Source organism: Sminthopsis crassicaudata, chromosome 1, assembly GCF_048593235.1.
Source record: "Sminthopsis crassicaudata isolate SCR6 chromosome 1, ASM4859323v1, whole genome shotgun sequence".
Taxonomy (NCBI): Eukaryota; Metazoa; Chordata; class Mammalia; order Dasyuromorphia; family Dasyuridae; genus Sminthopsis; species Sminthopsis crassicaudata.
In genome coordinates this window covers 504,663,322-504,680,933 of record NC_133617.1, presented here as the reverse complement: position 1 = coordinate 504,680,933, position 17,612 = coordinate 504,663,322, and positions in this window count along the sequence as shown.

Below are 17,612 nucleotides of genomic sequence, written 5' to 3'. Positions count from 1 at the left end.
CACATATATACATGTGTATATAATTACATATATACATAAATGATCATATATAAGATTTTGTGTTATACAACATACACTATATACATACATGTCCATGTACAAGTAATACATAAGTATATAAATATCATATATGTGTATATATATAATATACAATGCATACATATACATATGTACATATAATATGTGTGTGTGTGTGTGTATATATATATATATATATATATATAAAACCTATATATTTAGCTATAAATTTCCATACTTGTATTTTTGTATCTATTGATATCTATATTCTAGACTCAAACATCAAGTAAAATAGGCATTTCCATAGTATAAAAGAAAAAGAGGATTATACATGTTTTATTGCATGTTCTATTTTGGCACAACAAAGCCCTTGGAGTCTTGAGTGAATTAAAGCACTATAACAATACATGATGCTGATAAATCCTTATGAAAGTTTATTGTCTCTAAAGTAAACCCTAAAAATGCGTCCCTTTCCCATGGCCATCTGCTCATACGTTCTTATTCTCTATTATAGGCAGCTTGGTTTCTTTTCATATTATATAATAAATTCAAACTGTAAGTTTTCAAATCTGTCCTGCTCTGTCTGGTTTTCTTTCCAGATTTCTTTCCATTCTCTTCTTTGAATTAAAAATCAAAAAAACAAAAAACTGGTCAATGTCCTTTTTTTTTTTTTCTTCTCATTTTTGCTACCCTATCTCTACTTCCTTTAAAAAAAAAAAAGCTACTGTAACAAATGCACAGTCAAGCACAACAAATCCCAATGTTGGCCATGTCCAAAAATGTAATTTTTTTCTGTATCTTGAGTCTATTCCTTCCCTCTCAGGAGGTAGGTATCATGCTTTCACCTCTGAAACCTTAGTTGGCCATTACATTAATCAGAAGTCTGAAGTCTTTTGAAGTCTGACATTAATGCACAAAAAATCCTAATGATAATAATAGTAATTTGTTTTATGTCATTCAAGTCACAGAAGGTCTGACAAAATTGTAAGCTGATTAGGGGAACAGTTCGTCATTCTGAGATCTAGGTCTATTATATACTTCAATTGCTTAGTCAGTCAGGCATGTCTGATTCTTCATAACCCCACGGATGCCAGACTCGTTTTTCACTATCTCCTGAAGTCTATCTAAACTCATATTCCCTGCTTCCATGACACTATTCACCTCAACCTTTGCTGTCTTTTCCTCTTGCCTTCATTCTTTCCCAGAAACTTTTCCGATGAAAAGACTTTTCATTATGTGGTCAAAGTATTTAAGATTCAACATCTTTATATGACTTCCAATAAGGACTTTGAATTAATTTCTTTAAGGACTGACCAATTTGATATTGTTGTCAAAGATACTCTCAAAATTTTTCTCCAACACCACAATTTGAAAACATCAATTCTATGGCACTCAGCTTTTCTTATAATCCAACTCTCAAAACTATGCATTGCTACTGGAAAAACCATAATTTTCACTACATGGACCTTAGCTGATAAGGGATGTCTCCAGGTTTTAGCAAGCTGCCCAAATTTGCTATATTTTCTTTCCAAGAAGCAAGTCTTTTAATATCATGGCTACAGTTGCCATCTGCACTGATCTTTGAGCCCAATAATATTAACTCTTGCTCTGCTTCTATTTCTATTTCTTCTCCCTTTTTCCAGGATCAGTTACTATGGTATTAGTTGTTATTACTGTTTGATTTTGATTTTAAACTTCAAGCCAGTTTTTACAGTTTCCTCTTTCACCCTCATCAAGAGGCTTCTTAATTCTTCTTCATTTTCTGCTATATATGATATCTGCACATTTGAGACTGTTAATATTTCTTTCAGCAACCTTACTTTTGATTCATCCAGCTTGTCATTTCATATGATATATTCTTTGTATAAATTAAATAAGGTGAGAAATATACTGTCTTATTGTACTCTTCCCAGTCTTAAGCCAATGTTATTTCACGTTCAGTTCTAATTGTTGGTTCTTACATACAGATTAATCAGGAGTCATCTCTCTGAGCACTTGTCACATTTTGTTGTGATCCAAATAGTGAAAAGCATTTATGTACTTAGTGAAGCAAAAGCAGATGTTATTTGAACTCCCATGCTTTCTCCATAATCAAGAGAATGTTGGCAACCTAGTCTTTAGTTCCTCCAACTCTTTGAAACCAGACTACATTTCTAGAAGTTCTTGACACACATATTACTGAAAACTTGCTTACATAATCTTAAGCATAACCTTGTTGGCATATGAAATAAATACAATTTTTAATAATTTGAACATTCTTTGGCATTGCCATCCTTTAAGATTGGGACAAAAGCCAAATTTTCCAATTCATTGGCCACTTAAAGGAGAAGTTTATTAAGAACTAAGTACTAATATCTGTGGTGAGGGTCAAGTTTTTCCTCCCTTTCTATTTCTTCATTCATGATACATTAACCTGAGAAAATTCTTTCACCATTCTTTGCCTGTCTCTTCATATATAAAATAGGAATGATGATAGCATCTCTCTCCAAGGGTTGTTGATCAATGGAGATAATACTTGAAAAGTACTTAGCATAGTGACTGGCACTAGTAGGTGTTATATAAGTGTTAACTCTTATTATTAGATATTTTAAAGGAAAAAACTCACACTTTTATTTACTCTGTAGACTATTCCTCTTTGCCACTTATCTTGCCATTTAGGAAAGTCTTTCATCTCAAATTCTTTCCGGATCACTATTTCATAAATTCTGTAGTTATACTTCACCTCATTTATACCTGGACTTTCTTCCTCTGTCTTCCTTCTCATCTGCTCCTAAGGTTACCCTTCTCTCTTTCCTCTCCAGTTCTTCTCTATACATTCTCCTTTCCTATCATAATTTAAAGTGCATGAATGTGGGACTATCTTATTTGTTTGAATTTGTGTTTCCCATGTTTTGTAAAGGGCAGGAACTCTGTATGATTGATTTAATCCTACAACAAGGTGGAACACTACAATTCAGTGGAATTCATAAGACAATGGTTATCTAGTTTAGTTTCTGAGTTCTCTAGTTCAGTATAATTGATTTAATCCTAAAACAAAGTGTTAGCTCAGTAGAATTAAGATAATGATTCTCCAGTACTTAGTATAGTTCCTCAAGTTGACACCTATTCTACAAGATTGACACCTATGATGATGTACTTATAATAGAATATATAAGAGCTAAGAAATCTGGGAGGAAGACAGACTTCAAGATAGAGGAGATTCCATTTTTGATCAGCCTCTGGTGGCTCTCCTGCCTCCTGCATTTCCCCCACTGAAACCACGACCCATTCCAGAGAGCTTCCAGAAAGCTAGCCAGGCTGCACGCAAAGAAAACAGATTGTCTAGAAACTGGAAAATGAATGGATGCCCATTAATTGGAGAATGGTTGGGTAAATTATGGTATATGAATGTTATGGAATGACCAGCAGGATGAATACAGAGAGGCTTAGAGAGACTTACAGCATCTGATGCTGAGTGAAATGAGCAGAACTAGGAGATCATTATACACTTTAACAACAATACTATATGAGGATGTATTCTGATGGAAGTGGATATCTTCAACATAGAGAAGAGCTAATCCAATTCCAGTTGATCAATGATGGACAGAATCAGCTACACCCAGAGAAAAGGAACACTGGGAAATGAGTGTAAACTGTTTGCATTTTTTGTTTTTCTCCCCAGGTTATTTTTACCTTCTGAATCCAATTCTTTCTTTGCAACAACAACAACAACAACAACAACAAAATTCGGTTCTGCACACATATATTGTACCTAGGATATACTATAACATATTTAATATGTATGGGAATGCCTGCCATCTAGGGGAGGGGGTGGAGGGAAGGCGGGGAAAAATTCGGAACAGAAGGGAGTACAAGGGATAATGTTGTAAAAAATTACCCATGCGTATGTTATGTTATGATGTTATAATTATAAAATTAATTTTTAAAAATAATAAAAAAAAGGATTAAATGAGTTGCCCAGGGTCACACAGCTAGGAAGTATCTGAGACCAGATTTGAACTCAGGAAAATGAATCTTCCTGACTTCAAACTTGAGGCATTGTCCACTCTGCCACCTTGCTACCTTATGTACTTCATAAGGCCGTTACAAATGCAAAATACTTATTACTGACATATGCCTTCAACTCTATGGTTTGATATAATTGATATTAATGATATAATGATATTAATGGTATAAACATGAAATTACAAAAAGATGAAAATATGGAAATGATTTTATGAATGTTGTTTGACTAGACAGCTAGGTAGCTCAATGAATAGAACAATCAACTAAAAACCTTAATCTCTTACTATGTTCTAGATACTGTATTAAGTTCTAGAGTTACTAGCTATGTGACTAGCTGTATAAATCAATTAACCTCCAGTTGCCTATTTGCTCAACTATAAATGGAGAGAATATTCTGTCTCTGAGACTTATGAGGATAAAATGAAATATTAATTATGAAATATAACTTAATATAATGTTTCACATGGAGTAGAAACTAGAACTTACAGTTATTGTCATTGTTTTGTAATATGGCTATAGATATGACATTTTCCTTAACATGATGATATGAATGCCATTTTGTAATATCACTAATTTTTACTCCTAATTTAATGGAATAAATTTCATTGCTACTGTTAATCATGTTAAAAATAATTATTTTGCTATTTCTGTGTGAAACTACAAATGGAATGCATTACTTAGCAATACTGGTTGTTGAATATAATTCTCATAATAAATACTTTAAAAAATAAAAAATTAAAAAAAGAAAACAGATTGTGAAGGAGATAATAAAGACTTGGACTTTATCCCTGACTATTCTCCTGGTGATTATTCTGCTGAGACCAAGACTAGTCCAAAAGCCCTCCAGAGAGCTAACCAGAACATTACAATATATAGCACTGAATCATGAAAATAATAAACATTTACTCTTTGTCTCTCACTCTCTGTCTCTTTCTGTCTCTGAATCTCTCTCTCTCTCCCCATTCATTATCCACTTTGATGAGGTGAAGCAAAAACATAAACATATAAGCCTTAAGTCTTTTCTCTTACTGAATATAATAGTAATAGATAACATATATTAAGATTTGAAAAGGACTTTACAAATATTATCATTTGATTCTCATAACAACCTTGTATTGTAAAGGAGGTAGTATTATTATGCCCATTTTATAGATGAAGAAACTTAGGCTGAGAGTAGTTAAATTTGCAATGATCCAGGAAGGTTTACCATATGTATTATTATACATAATGTATATAAGAATATATATTTTTAACAATTGGAATAGTTAGAAAACTAAAAAAGTTTGAAAAATAATTCCTAATAATTAGAATAGTATTTAAGTGGGACTTTCAATGAAAACCTTGAAATCTTCTCCTTGAAATACTTTAAACAAAGACTAAATGAACATCTGTTGAGTATGTAATAGCAAGGAATGATTTTATGTATAGATGATTTAAACTAAAAATCTTCTAAGATCTCTTTGAATTTTCAAGTTCTGAATTTTGGATGCAATTATTAAGCTTATAGGTCTCTATGCAGAGGAAAAGAGTATGTGAATCATAGAGTATGATAAGGGGAATCCAAAAATATATATATAATAAGAAGAACAACAACAAACAGTTAAGGAATCTTGAGATAAAGAATTTATTTGCACTAGGAATCATGGTCAGTATTTCCAGTAGCATAAAAACCATGATCAGATTTTTATGATCTGAAAATAATTTTCAAGAACAATTAACACCCCTCATCACCACTTAGCTGCACCTATGCTTGCCCCAGGACATTGACCATATATATCATATGCTTTTAATTGATTACATTTATGAGGTATGTGATAAATGGAGTATTAGTCACTGTGGGGAAGTGGCTGATTTGTGGTTAACAATTTTTGATCCTAAAATTTGGTAGTATGAGTATGAGGCTTCATGGAATGAAGGATAAATAACATAATAAGCCAGGTATAAAAGGTACTCTTTATTTACCCTGGAGTTGTCATTTTAAGATAGTGGCCCTGTAAAATAAGCAAGGCTAACAAAATTTAAATGAGGTTTAAAGTAGACAAATGTGTGACTAGACTAAAGGGATCTCAGAATATGGTTCTTCAGTTCCCTATTATTCTACCTTTTCCTATTATTGTTTACTCTCCATTGCTCAATATACTTTTTCCATATTTCCTTTTTGCTAGATATGTGGAAGCACTTTCTTGACATATTTGCTCTACTTCAAATGGGCTATCGATTTAAATTCTGTTCTTCAATTTGCTATAAGAAAATCAGAGAAGGAGAGTTACAGGGAAAGGAAAACAATTGGTGTCAATAGTCCTTAGTACTACAACTTTACTTTCTAACCAGTAACTAGCACAAAAATAAAAGCAGTGAGAAATACTATGCCCATTGGGATTTATAAGATGGTCAGTCATACTACTCATGCACAGTCTCATATATGTGGTGGAAAAAAAAAACTCAGGAGAAAACTGATTATACTCAAGTAATATAGTCAGAAGAATCTGGTGTTCACAGATAATTTTTGTTTATGCCAACATGTTGGTATGTCTCCAGAGAAGGCATCATTCAAGACTTGTTAAGTTGTGTGAAATACTGAAGGATATCAAAGAAATTGACAGTGGTGGTGATGGCTCTATGGCACAAGGTCATTGAAAGGGAGGTTTCTGACAGCAGTTTCTGAGCTATTCCCATTTTCTTAGGATTTGTCAAAGTCAAAGGTGACAGAACTCTGATAGTGAGAGAATTTTATAAAGACCTATTCATCTGTGATCTACTAAAGAAAAGCAGGACACATAAAAATTATACATGGGTTAATATCTATGACAATTGGGAAGGAATATCTCCATGTGACAGGGAGCGTTAGTCACAATTGGAGTAAATTAAAGGAACAAAAAAGCTTCAAGAAGTATTATAATTTTTTTTTTTACTTTAGAATTTTGCTATTTTTCTTTCTTTTTTTTAAATTATAGCTTTTTATTTACAAGATATATGCATAGGTAATTTTACAGCATTGACAATTGCCAAGGCTTTTGTCCCAATTTTTCCCCTCCTTCTCCCCACTCACTCCCCTAGATGGCAAGTTGACCAATACATGTTACATATGTCAAAGTATAAATTAAATACAATATATGTATACATGTCCAAACAGTTATTTTGCTGTACAAAAAAGAATCAAACTTTGAAACAGTGTACAATTAGCCTGTGAAGGAAATCAAAAATGCAGGCGGACAAAAATAGGAGAATTGGGAATTCTAGTTCATAGTCATCTCCCAGAGTTCTTTTGCTGGGTGTAACTGGTTCAATTCATTACTGCTCTATTGGAACTGATTTGATTCATCTCATTGTTGAAGATGGCCATGTCCATCAGAATTGATTATCATATAGTATTGTTGTTGAAGTATATAATGATCCCCTGGTCCTGCTCATTTCACTCAGCATCAGTTGATGTAATTCTCTCCAGGCCTTTCTGAAATCATCCTGTTGGTCATTTCTTACAGAACAATAATATTCCATAATATTCATATGCCTCAATTTATTCAGCCAATCTCCAATTGATGGGCATCCATTCATTTTCCAGTTTCTGGCCACTATGAAAAGGCCTGCCACAAACATTCTTGCACATACAGGTCCCTTTCCCTCCTTTAGGACCTCTATGGGATATAAGCCCAGTAGTAACACTGCTGGGTCAAAGGGTATGCACAGTTTAATAATTTTTTGAGCATAGTTCTAGAAACAAGCATTATAGATTTTAGACTCATCTTTCTATCTGGAACAATAACTGCATCATTGGAAGACTAATCTTAAAATACCTTTGGGGAAACCTTTCTGTGATCTTTATATCAACCAGTAATTTGATATTATATAATAGTTGAGTGAAGCCAAAGCTGGTTACAAAAAGTTAGTTGATTCCATAGGAAAAAAAAAAAAAAAAAAAAAAAAAAAAAGATCAATAATCACCTTCTTTAAGCAAAAAGTACTTATTAAACTTCTATGTGCCAAGCACTATGCTAGGTTCTTGAGAAGCAAGTATAAAGGATAAAACACTATTTAGTCACAAAATGCTTCCACTCTAATAGGAGACAAAGGATGTATGTTTTATGAAGGTATGCATGTAGATAGATATAACATATAGAGAGATGTGTTTATGTGTAAAATATGTGTAGGATAAATATAAGGAGATAAATACAATTTAGTTCACTACAAGGTAATTTGTGAAAGAGACTATTGAGGAGGTCAGGAAAGATCATGCAAAAAGTTGTGCTCAACCTGTGTCCTGAAATAAGGGAAGCATTCTGTGAAATGGAGGTGGTAAGATTGTTCACCATTTACCATCACACTCCTGAGAATAAGGGAAAAAATAACCCTTTCCTCAAAAGAGGAGATTCTTCTCCAGCTATTGTCTTCTCTCTCTACTCTCTCAAATTTATGAAATGGATAAATTCCCAAACTACTGAAACATTTAAATCACCAGAAACTCCCTAGGTAATGAATATTTAAAGCACAGAAAGGGGAGAGCCATTTTTTCCCATCAAGTCAAGTATCGCTATCCCTTTTAATATAAAAGTGGCATTTATATGTCTCAAAAGGATAACTGGATGTTAATACCTTCTTAATATATGACATCTGAGATGTCTGAGATGACAATCACATGCCTGTGATTACATATTTGCATGCATGTATATGTGCGCATATTTATATATTTATATGTATGTATGGACATACATCTATAATTGTACATTATTCATATATTAGCCCAGAACCATGATTCTCTGATATAGGAATTCCTTGTTTGGAAACTAGTGAGACAGTAATGTAGATTGAAACCACCTCTAGAATTTATAATCTTAGAGAGTTACCTGAAGAATTGAGGAGTTAAATTACATTATTTTCCTATAGTCACATGTGAATTTGAACCCAGGTCTTCTTGACATCAAGGTTGACTCTCTGTTTCTCTGTTTTTGTTTCTGTCTCTGTCTCTGTCTCTTCTCTCTGCCTCTGTCTCTTTCTCTCTGTCTCTGTCTGGCTCCCTGTCCATCTCTCTGTTTCTCTTTCTTTGTCTGTCTCTTTGTTGCTTTCTCTCTCTCTCTCTCTCTCTCTCTCTCTCTCTCTCTCTCTCTCTCTCTCTCTCTCTCTCTCTCTCTCTCTCTCTCTCTCTCTCTCTCTCTCTCTCTCTCTCTCTCTCTCTCTCTCTCTCTCTCTCTCTCTCTCTCTCTGTCTCACTCTCTCTGTATTTTCTCTTTTCTCAGTCTCTTTCTCTCCGTTTTTGTCAGTGTCTGTGTCTATCTGTCTCTGTGTCTCTCTCTGTCTCTACCTCTGTCTCTTTCTCTCTGTCTCTACCTCTCTCTGTGTGTTTCTCTCTTTTCTCTGTCTCTGTGCCTTTTTCTGTCTCTCTGTCTCTGTCTGGCTCCCTGTCGGTCTGTTTCTCTTTGTCTGTCTCTCTATCTTTGTTGCTTTCTCTCTCTCTCTCTCTCTCTCTCTCTCTCTCTCTCTCTCTCTCTCTCTCTCTCTCTCTCTCTCTCTCTCTCTCTCTCTCTCTCTCTCTCTCTCTCTCTCTCTCTCTCTCTCTGTCTCACTCTCTCTGTATTTTTTTCTCTTTCCTCAGTCTCTTTCTCTGTCTCTCTGTTTTTGTCAGTGTCTCTGTCTGTCTATCTGTCTTTGTGTCTCTCTCTGTCTCTGTCTCTCTCACCTGTCTTGTTCTTCTCCCCAGTCCCTCACTATGGTGGTTCTTTTACATCTTCTTGTAGTTTTATTGATTTATTTATTTTGTTATGGATGTTAGACTGTTTAGTATGTATTTGATCTTCTGTTAGTTTGAATATTCTTTATCTTTGGGGAAAAAATCCTCAGTTCCTTTTGTATTCTCAGATTTTTAGCATATAACTAAGTTCTGATTTAAAAAAAAAAATCTTCTGTTTTTGCTTTGATTTGCTTGTTCGTATAATTTTTTTTGCTGGTTTAATTTTGTCTTCTTTTTAATTAGGTTATTTAATAATTTATCCATTTGGGGGTATTTTTGAAGAACTCATTTTTAATTTTTTATTTTTTACCACCGTTTTGTTCTCCTATTTATTCATATCTCTTCTAATTGTTCATATATTCTCTTTCATGTTTATCTTCAGGTTTATTAATTTCTTGGACTTATAATTTTTGAAGTACCTATTCTGTTCATTAATTCCTTTACTATTATTATGTTCACATAAATAGAAAGATAGGTAGATAGGTAGAGAGATATAATTTTTCTCCTGACAACTACTTTAAATGTATATTAGAAATTTTTTAAATTTTTCATTAGTATCGTTATCTTTCAAAAATTATTGTTTCTATGAATCCTTTTATTCAGTCATTCTTTAGGATTTCATTATTAACTTTTTATTTGGGTTTGTTTAATGATTCATTCTATAACTTTTTCATTTGACTGAATTATTTAATCCATTCACAATATACTCTTTTTTTGTGCATTAGAATTTTTTATTATTCATTTCCTCTTTTAAGACATCTTTTTTTATTTCTTGAGTTGTTTTCATAGAATTCAGTTTAATGTAATCCAACTCTTCTTCCACCCTCAAACAATAATGTAATGTTTCATTTCATCATAGTTTTCTTTAACTTAATGATTCTTTTTTTCCTTCCTTTTATTTATCTAATTCCTTTCATATTTCTCTTTGTTAAGCGGTAAATTAAAATTCCCCTTCCTTTTCTGCTCCTTCAACTTCTTTTATTAGGATTTTCTGCACTTTTTTTCCTAAATAGAATTTATTCCCAACTTCTTTTCATTATTTTTTCTCTTTCTGTATATTCTAAATTTTTACTTTTTGATTCATTGTCTTTAATACTTATCACCTCTTTAGTCTCTTAGTATTCCTCATAAAATCAAAGCTTCTAAAAGTACCAAGTTTTCAATTTCTCCTTCTAATTAAGATTTATATTACTGTCTGGTAGATAATACCCACTCTTCCTTTTTCAGTTTTGGATCTCACTCTTACAAGCAACAATTCCTATGGGAATTATGCAATAAATATAAAAGTATTAATACATGTTAGAAATTTCAATATATCCTTCTAACTCTTATCCTCACTAAGATTATTTACATTCCTATTTTCCATACAACTGATATTCTTGGTTCATGCCTTCCCACCTTTCCAAATGCTAGTTATTCTTAGGAACTACAATTCCCCTTGTCCTGAGGCATAATATTGTCCATAGAGATGCAATACTATTTTACAGGTAGTCATCTCTCTGAACACCAAATCCCTACAGATTATGCCCCTTGTAAGGTATTATATCTATCACTTATCATAGAAAATTTCTTTCTCTAATGGAACAATTCCTCAATGAGATGCTTTCACCCAAGTGAATTTAAATGTTACTTTTTCTTCTATTTGCTGTGAATTTCTCCCTTTCCCATCTTATTTATTCACCTATGGCTTCTCTTCTTCAAGGGATACTATAGGAGTTATTTTCTATTTATTTTTAAAGATAAGCTTGATTAGAATACATTACAAATTCTTTTCATTCTTCTATTTTTATTTTCCCTTCATGAACTCTCTCCATCATCTTGTCTCTTTATTTCTTCGAGTTCTACTTTCAGCTCTTTTGTTTTTTTGGGGGGAAAAAAACCAAAACTCTTAATCATTTCATTGCTATTATTTTTCTTTTGTCTTGCCATTTAATGGTGTCTAAAAATGATGTATTTTATTTCATGACTTATGCTTTTCAAAACAAACAAATTTATCTTTCTTATGTTTCTGTTGTGTGAAGTGATTGCCAGTTGAGCAATCTCTATTTGTCAATTTTGTAGGAATACTGTAAATGTCTCTTTGTATTAAATGTTCATCTTTCATCTTTAATTATTAGGCTCAGATATAGAGAGTAAGTCATTCTGTTTTGTATCTTAAACTCACGGGGCTTTTAGAATACATTTATTCTATCATTGGACAAAATTTAGTTTTTAATCATTCAAATTTCATCTTTTTTGTATTTGGAGGTTTTCTCATTGTTTGCTGAGTTGATTATTGCCATTCTAATTGTTAAATCAAACAACTATGTGCCTGGGAGTTTGCAGCAGAGGCATGATGTTGCTGTTGCTGTTGTCATTGTTGTTTTCTTAGGAATGATTTCTGTATTCTTTAGTTTGATGCTTTGTTTTCAGGATTCAGATGTCTAAATATTTTATTATTATTATCATTATTATTATTTGTTGCACTATGTAGTATAGGGATTTTTCTTAACTATTATATTCTTTTGTATGGTATATGATATTTATGTGGTTTCTGTGTCTTCAGTCCTTCAGAGAAATGACTTTTGCTTATATAGAAATCATGTGTTCTTTTAACTTTGTTGTATTTTTGCCTTTCTTCTTACAGGATATCCTTTAGTTCAGTTACATTTGTATTCCCAATCCTTTATTTCTGATTTTGCTTCTTAGAGAGATTTACCACTACAGATTCAAGATTTATTATTCTGCTAATTATTTCTACTTAAGTTGGACATAATTTCAATATTTGTTCTCATCTAAAGTCTTTTAAAATGTGGTTTCTCTCTTGAACCTTTTGGTAATATCTTTCTGTGGTTTCATGTATGTTTAAGAAAGACTCCAGGGTCTTTTGCCTTTCCAGATATTGCTTCAATTACTTTGTTTTGCACTATTTACTTAAAGATGTTGGCATATAAATGTATTAATTACCATCAGTTTTCTAGTTTAAGATCATCCATGTTCAGGCATCTGCTTGGATTCTACGTGTGTGTGTGTGTGTGTGTGTGTGTGTGTGTGTGTGTGTGTGTGTGAGAGAGAGAGAGAGAGAGAGAGAGAGAGAGAGAGAGAGAGAGAGAGAGAGAGAGAGAGTGTATGAAAGAGAAGAGAACAGAAGAGAACAGAAGGGTTGGAATATGAATTTTGCTTCACCTGAAATCGTTTCCTCTCATATATTCTCTCATTGTTCATTTCCTGATCATTTCCTTTTAATAGTGGGTCTCAAAGATGCTCATTATCTCATATTGGGGATTTTATTTTTAATTGTCCTAATGTCCTTGCAGGAAAAATAATGGCTCCAATTGTATGTCAACATCCTTTCCTCGAGACCTAATGTAGTCTCACACGTATCTTGGTATCCTACTTCAGATACCTTTGTTTTTACTTCTCTAGCTAAGTGCAGTCACTTGAGGCAGAATATGTGGTCATCTCAGTTGGAATATGCTTCTTCTTTCCTATACACTTCTCTTCCTTAAATAGATGAATAGATTTAAAGTCTACTGCTTGTTGCCGTAGAATGGCTGGATGAGGACAGATACAGGGTGTGCTGCTTACAAAAAGTATAGCAACCAAAAAGAAATGGGCACATGAAACTATATTAGAAGTTGGTGGAATGGGTTATATGATCTATCAGAATTTCAGAGATATTAAGGTGTGAGATCCTGAAGGATTCTCTGATATTAATTCATTATATTCATATTGTTAGGTTTTTTAGTATCTAGGCCCATGGAGATAGTAATCATTCATTTAATATTTGAATCCTCTTTGGAGGGAATTTTTGTTAACAAGAACTGGAAAAGATGTCTAGTCCTTCATCTCTTTGATTCCAATACTTGCATTCTTACTATGACAACTTAGTAAATGCCTTTACTTTGAGCAGTGTCTGCTCCCATTTAGGATTTTCTTGGACAAGATTCTACAGTGTTTACCATTTTAACGATGAAGAACTGAGATAAAGTTAAGTGATCTATCCAAGTTCAGATAGCTACTAAGTATCTGAGGCCAGACTTGAACTGGAGAAGATAAGCCTTCCTGACTGCAGGTGTCAATGTTATAGCTATAGTACTGTCTAGCTGCCAAACTGTATCTATTGACTTAATATTAAGAAATTGTAATTTTTGAGAATACTCTGAAGAAACTGGGAATAGCACCCACTCTTTAGGAATGCAATGTATAAGTTGACAAATAGCTTAAAGGTTGGTCACATATAATTAGATACATCTATACCTGTATAATTATATATATGGTTGTATAATGTGCATCTATGTATATATATATATTTGTATGTATGTGATTATAAATATATATTTATAATTAAGTGTGTAAGTGTATGTATACTTATATTGGGAATGCAAAGGAATAGTTCAAATTCAGTTTTCAATAGATCATCATTTCAATAAATCATTTGTTCTTCTAGGCTAAGGATATAGTAGGGGAAAGACCAATGATTCTAGAGCCAAAAGAAGTAGGTTCAAATTTTGTCTCTTGTTTCCTGAATGAAAGTATAAAATACAATAATTCACATACATAGTGATATGTGTGTGTGTATATATATATATATATATGTATATGTGTATTTGCATGTGTATATACCTGTATGTATATATAAATGAATGTGCATATATGTTCATATATGTATGTATATATGTTATTTGTGTATACATGTATAAAATTATTTTCTCACAAGGAAAGACTGCAACTCATCTATTTCTTACCATTCTTTCAGACCCCTTTAAATAATCTCTTACTATCCCCTTACTTCTTAACATATCCATGTAAAAAAAAAAAAAAAAATATATATATATATATATATAATATATAATATATACATGTATACACACATATATCAATATAATACTTGCAATTATCTATTTGTTACTCTTCACTCTTGCTATTCTATGGCTCTTTTTTTCCCATTTGTACATATATATATATATATATATATATATACAGATAGAAAAACACATATAGGAGCTCTCATAGCTACACTATGGAATAGAGTCCTATTTGGATGGTCATTTATTTGAAAAAAAAAATGTAAGTTTCCCCTACACATCTCTATAATAGGTCAAAGCAAATGACTAATTAATTCACAAGCAAATATCATTTAATTAGACAGCATATCGCCATAAATAAATTATTAAATAACATAATAAATTGCCTATACTCATACTCAAATGACTAACATCTACCATAACTCAAGAAAAGCAATAAACATCACATTATCTACAACATGCTAACATAGAAGGACAGATTAAATTAATTGAAAATCTGTTGAGTTTTAAGATTTGAAGCTACTCAGAAAAATCACCTTTTTTCTTTAGTTCACCTTGGTGAGTTAAATACGGCTAATTCCTCTGAGAGAATAAAAATCTTTTCACTATAGCTATTTTGGTGATTCAGAACATAGTTATATCAAAACCACTTGCTTTCTCTTTTTGTAGCTGTCATTTCAACCCTTATATCCCCTTATGTGCACATCTCTGCCATCTCATGTTTCTGGTACCCATTACAGATTCTCATATGAAATTCTCATAGGTATTTCAAAACCTTCTGTACTCTGGAGATTTTTCCTATTTTAAACAGCCTATATTCCAAGCGATGTCATCATCCATCCTTACTTCCTTATATGGCCTGGTTTTCAGTTCTCTCACCATCTTAATCACCTTGCTCTAGACTCAATTCAGCTTGACATTATTATTTCCTAAGATGTTGCATCCAAAACTGAACATAATACTGTATATGCCACCTAACCAGGGAAGAGTACAGCAGAGGGATCACATTCCTCATTCTGGGCAATAAGTTTGTATCCATGCAGCTCAAAAACACATTATCTTTTGGCAGCTATGTATTGGGCTTACAATCCACTAAAAGTCCCAGTTTCTTTGGTGTGAGCTGTTTCCTAGCCACCCCATCCTTTATTTGCACAGTTGATTTTTTTTTTTTTTAAATAATTCAAGTATAGATAGGATTATTCTCTCAAATTTCATCTTGGTATAACACATACTTGAAGTCCCTCAAGATCTTTTGGCCAACATATTATCAAGACCTCTCAGTTTCAGCTCATCCTTGAATTTAAGTATGTCATGGGCCAAGTCATTGGCTTTTGTTCCACATTTTTAGGAGGGTCAAGGATAGATTACAGGGAGAAGGTCAGGGAAAAATCAAGATTTCAGGGTGAGAATCAATTCCATCCTCATTCCCCATAAAGCAATTGGAGATTAGGATTAATTGAGGTGTAAAAATTTTAAAGAACAGGAGCTGAGATGATATATTTGGAACCAACACGTAGAACAGAAAATTTCACACAATAAATTAGGCTCTCTCTCATTCCCAAACTTTGTATTGATGAGGCTTTGCACAGGGCAGAGAGTTGTGGGAACCCCTTCTGCTTGGTGCAGATCCTTCAAAAAAAATTTATGAACCTAAAAAGTTAGACTGGCAAAAAGAAGTTTATTGGCACTGAGAAGTCAGTTTTTACTAAAAAGGTTGACTTCCTCAGTGACAAAGTCCTGACAGAGAAATAAAGGTCTAACAGAAGAATCCTGACAGAGAGATGAAGAGGGGTTAAAGTTTAGAAAAACATGTCTTCTCAGTGGGCAGGGGGTCATCTCAGGCAGCTATGCCAATGCCCTTGGCTTGGCATGTTCCTGCTTTGGGCCTCTGCAAAGAAATGAGTCCCAAAGTTGCTCTTTAAAAGAGATTTGAGAGTGAAGTTTCATTTGAATGAGATTACTGCCCCCAGGCCTAGATTTCCAGTAACATGGGACTGTTTACTAGGAGTGATCCTGTGCCAATCTTCAGCTCAATAGGGGTCAATAGAAATCTAGATCTCCAGCTAAATGAGACTACTTAAATTTGATCTAAATAGGGAATGGTCCTGGATTCAACTAATCCCACCAAGATAACAGAATGAAAACATTTTATCTTGATTCCTTGGGCGGGGGTTTCTCCCAGAAGATAGTTTCAAGGAAAGTTTCTCAAGCATTCCCCCCAAAGTCAGAGGACAGTTTTAGGGTTTCTCCCATCAGTATGATATGTAATAGATGATCATATTTTTGGCATGTATAACCTTTAGAATGAGTAAAGGCATAACAATTAGTAGTACTAGCCAAATCCTGTTTTTATTTGAGTTACTGGGAATTTTTTAAACTTTAAAGGATATCATGATCTCATTCTTATTGCTTTTACTAAATTGGCTTAGTTCAGAAGGCTTAGGAATTTAAATAACAATGAAAACCAACAGCATGTTAATAAGTAATATGTCAATGTAATTAATTGATATTTACAGATTGAGCAACTGGCATGAATAAATATTAAGACAGCTTGCCATTTTAAAAAGTTCTTTGAAAAATAAAAACAAAAAATAAAAGCAACATACAAATTTTGTGTAGATAAAAAATTTATATATTTTATTCTCTTTGAATATGCTTGTTTCTCATTATTATGGTGTTTGAATGATTATGTAGACAGAGGACTCAGATGTGAATTGAATTGTGCCACAGTTCCTTTTTAATGTCCTGAGCCAGTTTCCCTAATTGTCCTCCCTCAGTTACTCTGCCTCAGGCTATAACCCTTCCCTCTTAATCATTATAAAGTTTGATAGAATAAAAATCTGATATCTTAGACATCATTCTCATATCAAGTGCCTCTCAACATCCCTATTAATTAGAATATCAAGACCCTCTCCCCATCTTTGGTATCTCCCTCCATTAGGTCATCATTCTTGTTACCCTATAAAAGAATCTTTGTATTCGATATTCAGCTGTGGATTCTTGGAGGCCATAGTCTCATTCAGCCCTGGGACCAAACCATGGATCCATTTGGTCCCAGTAAATCTCTCCCTTTCAAATAA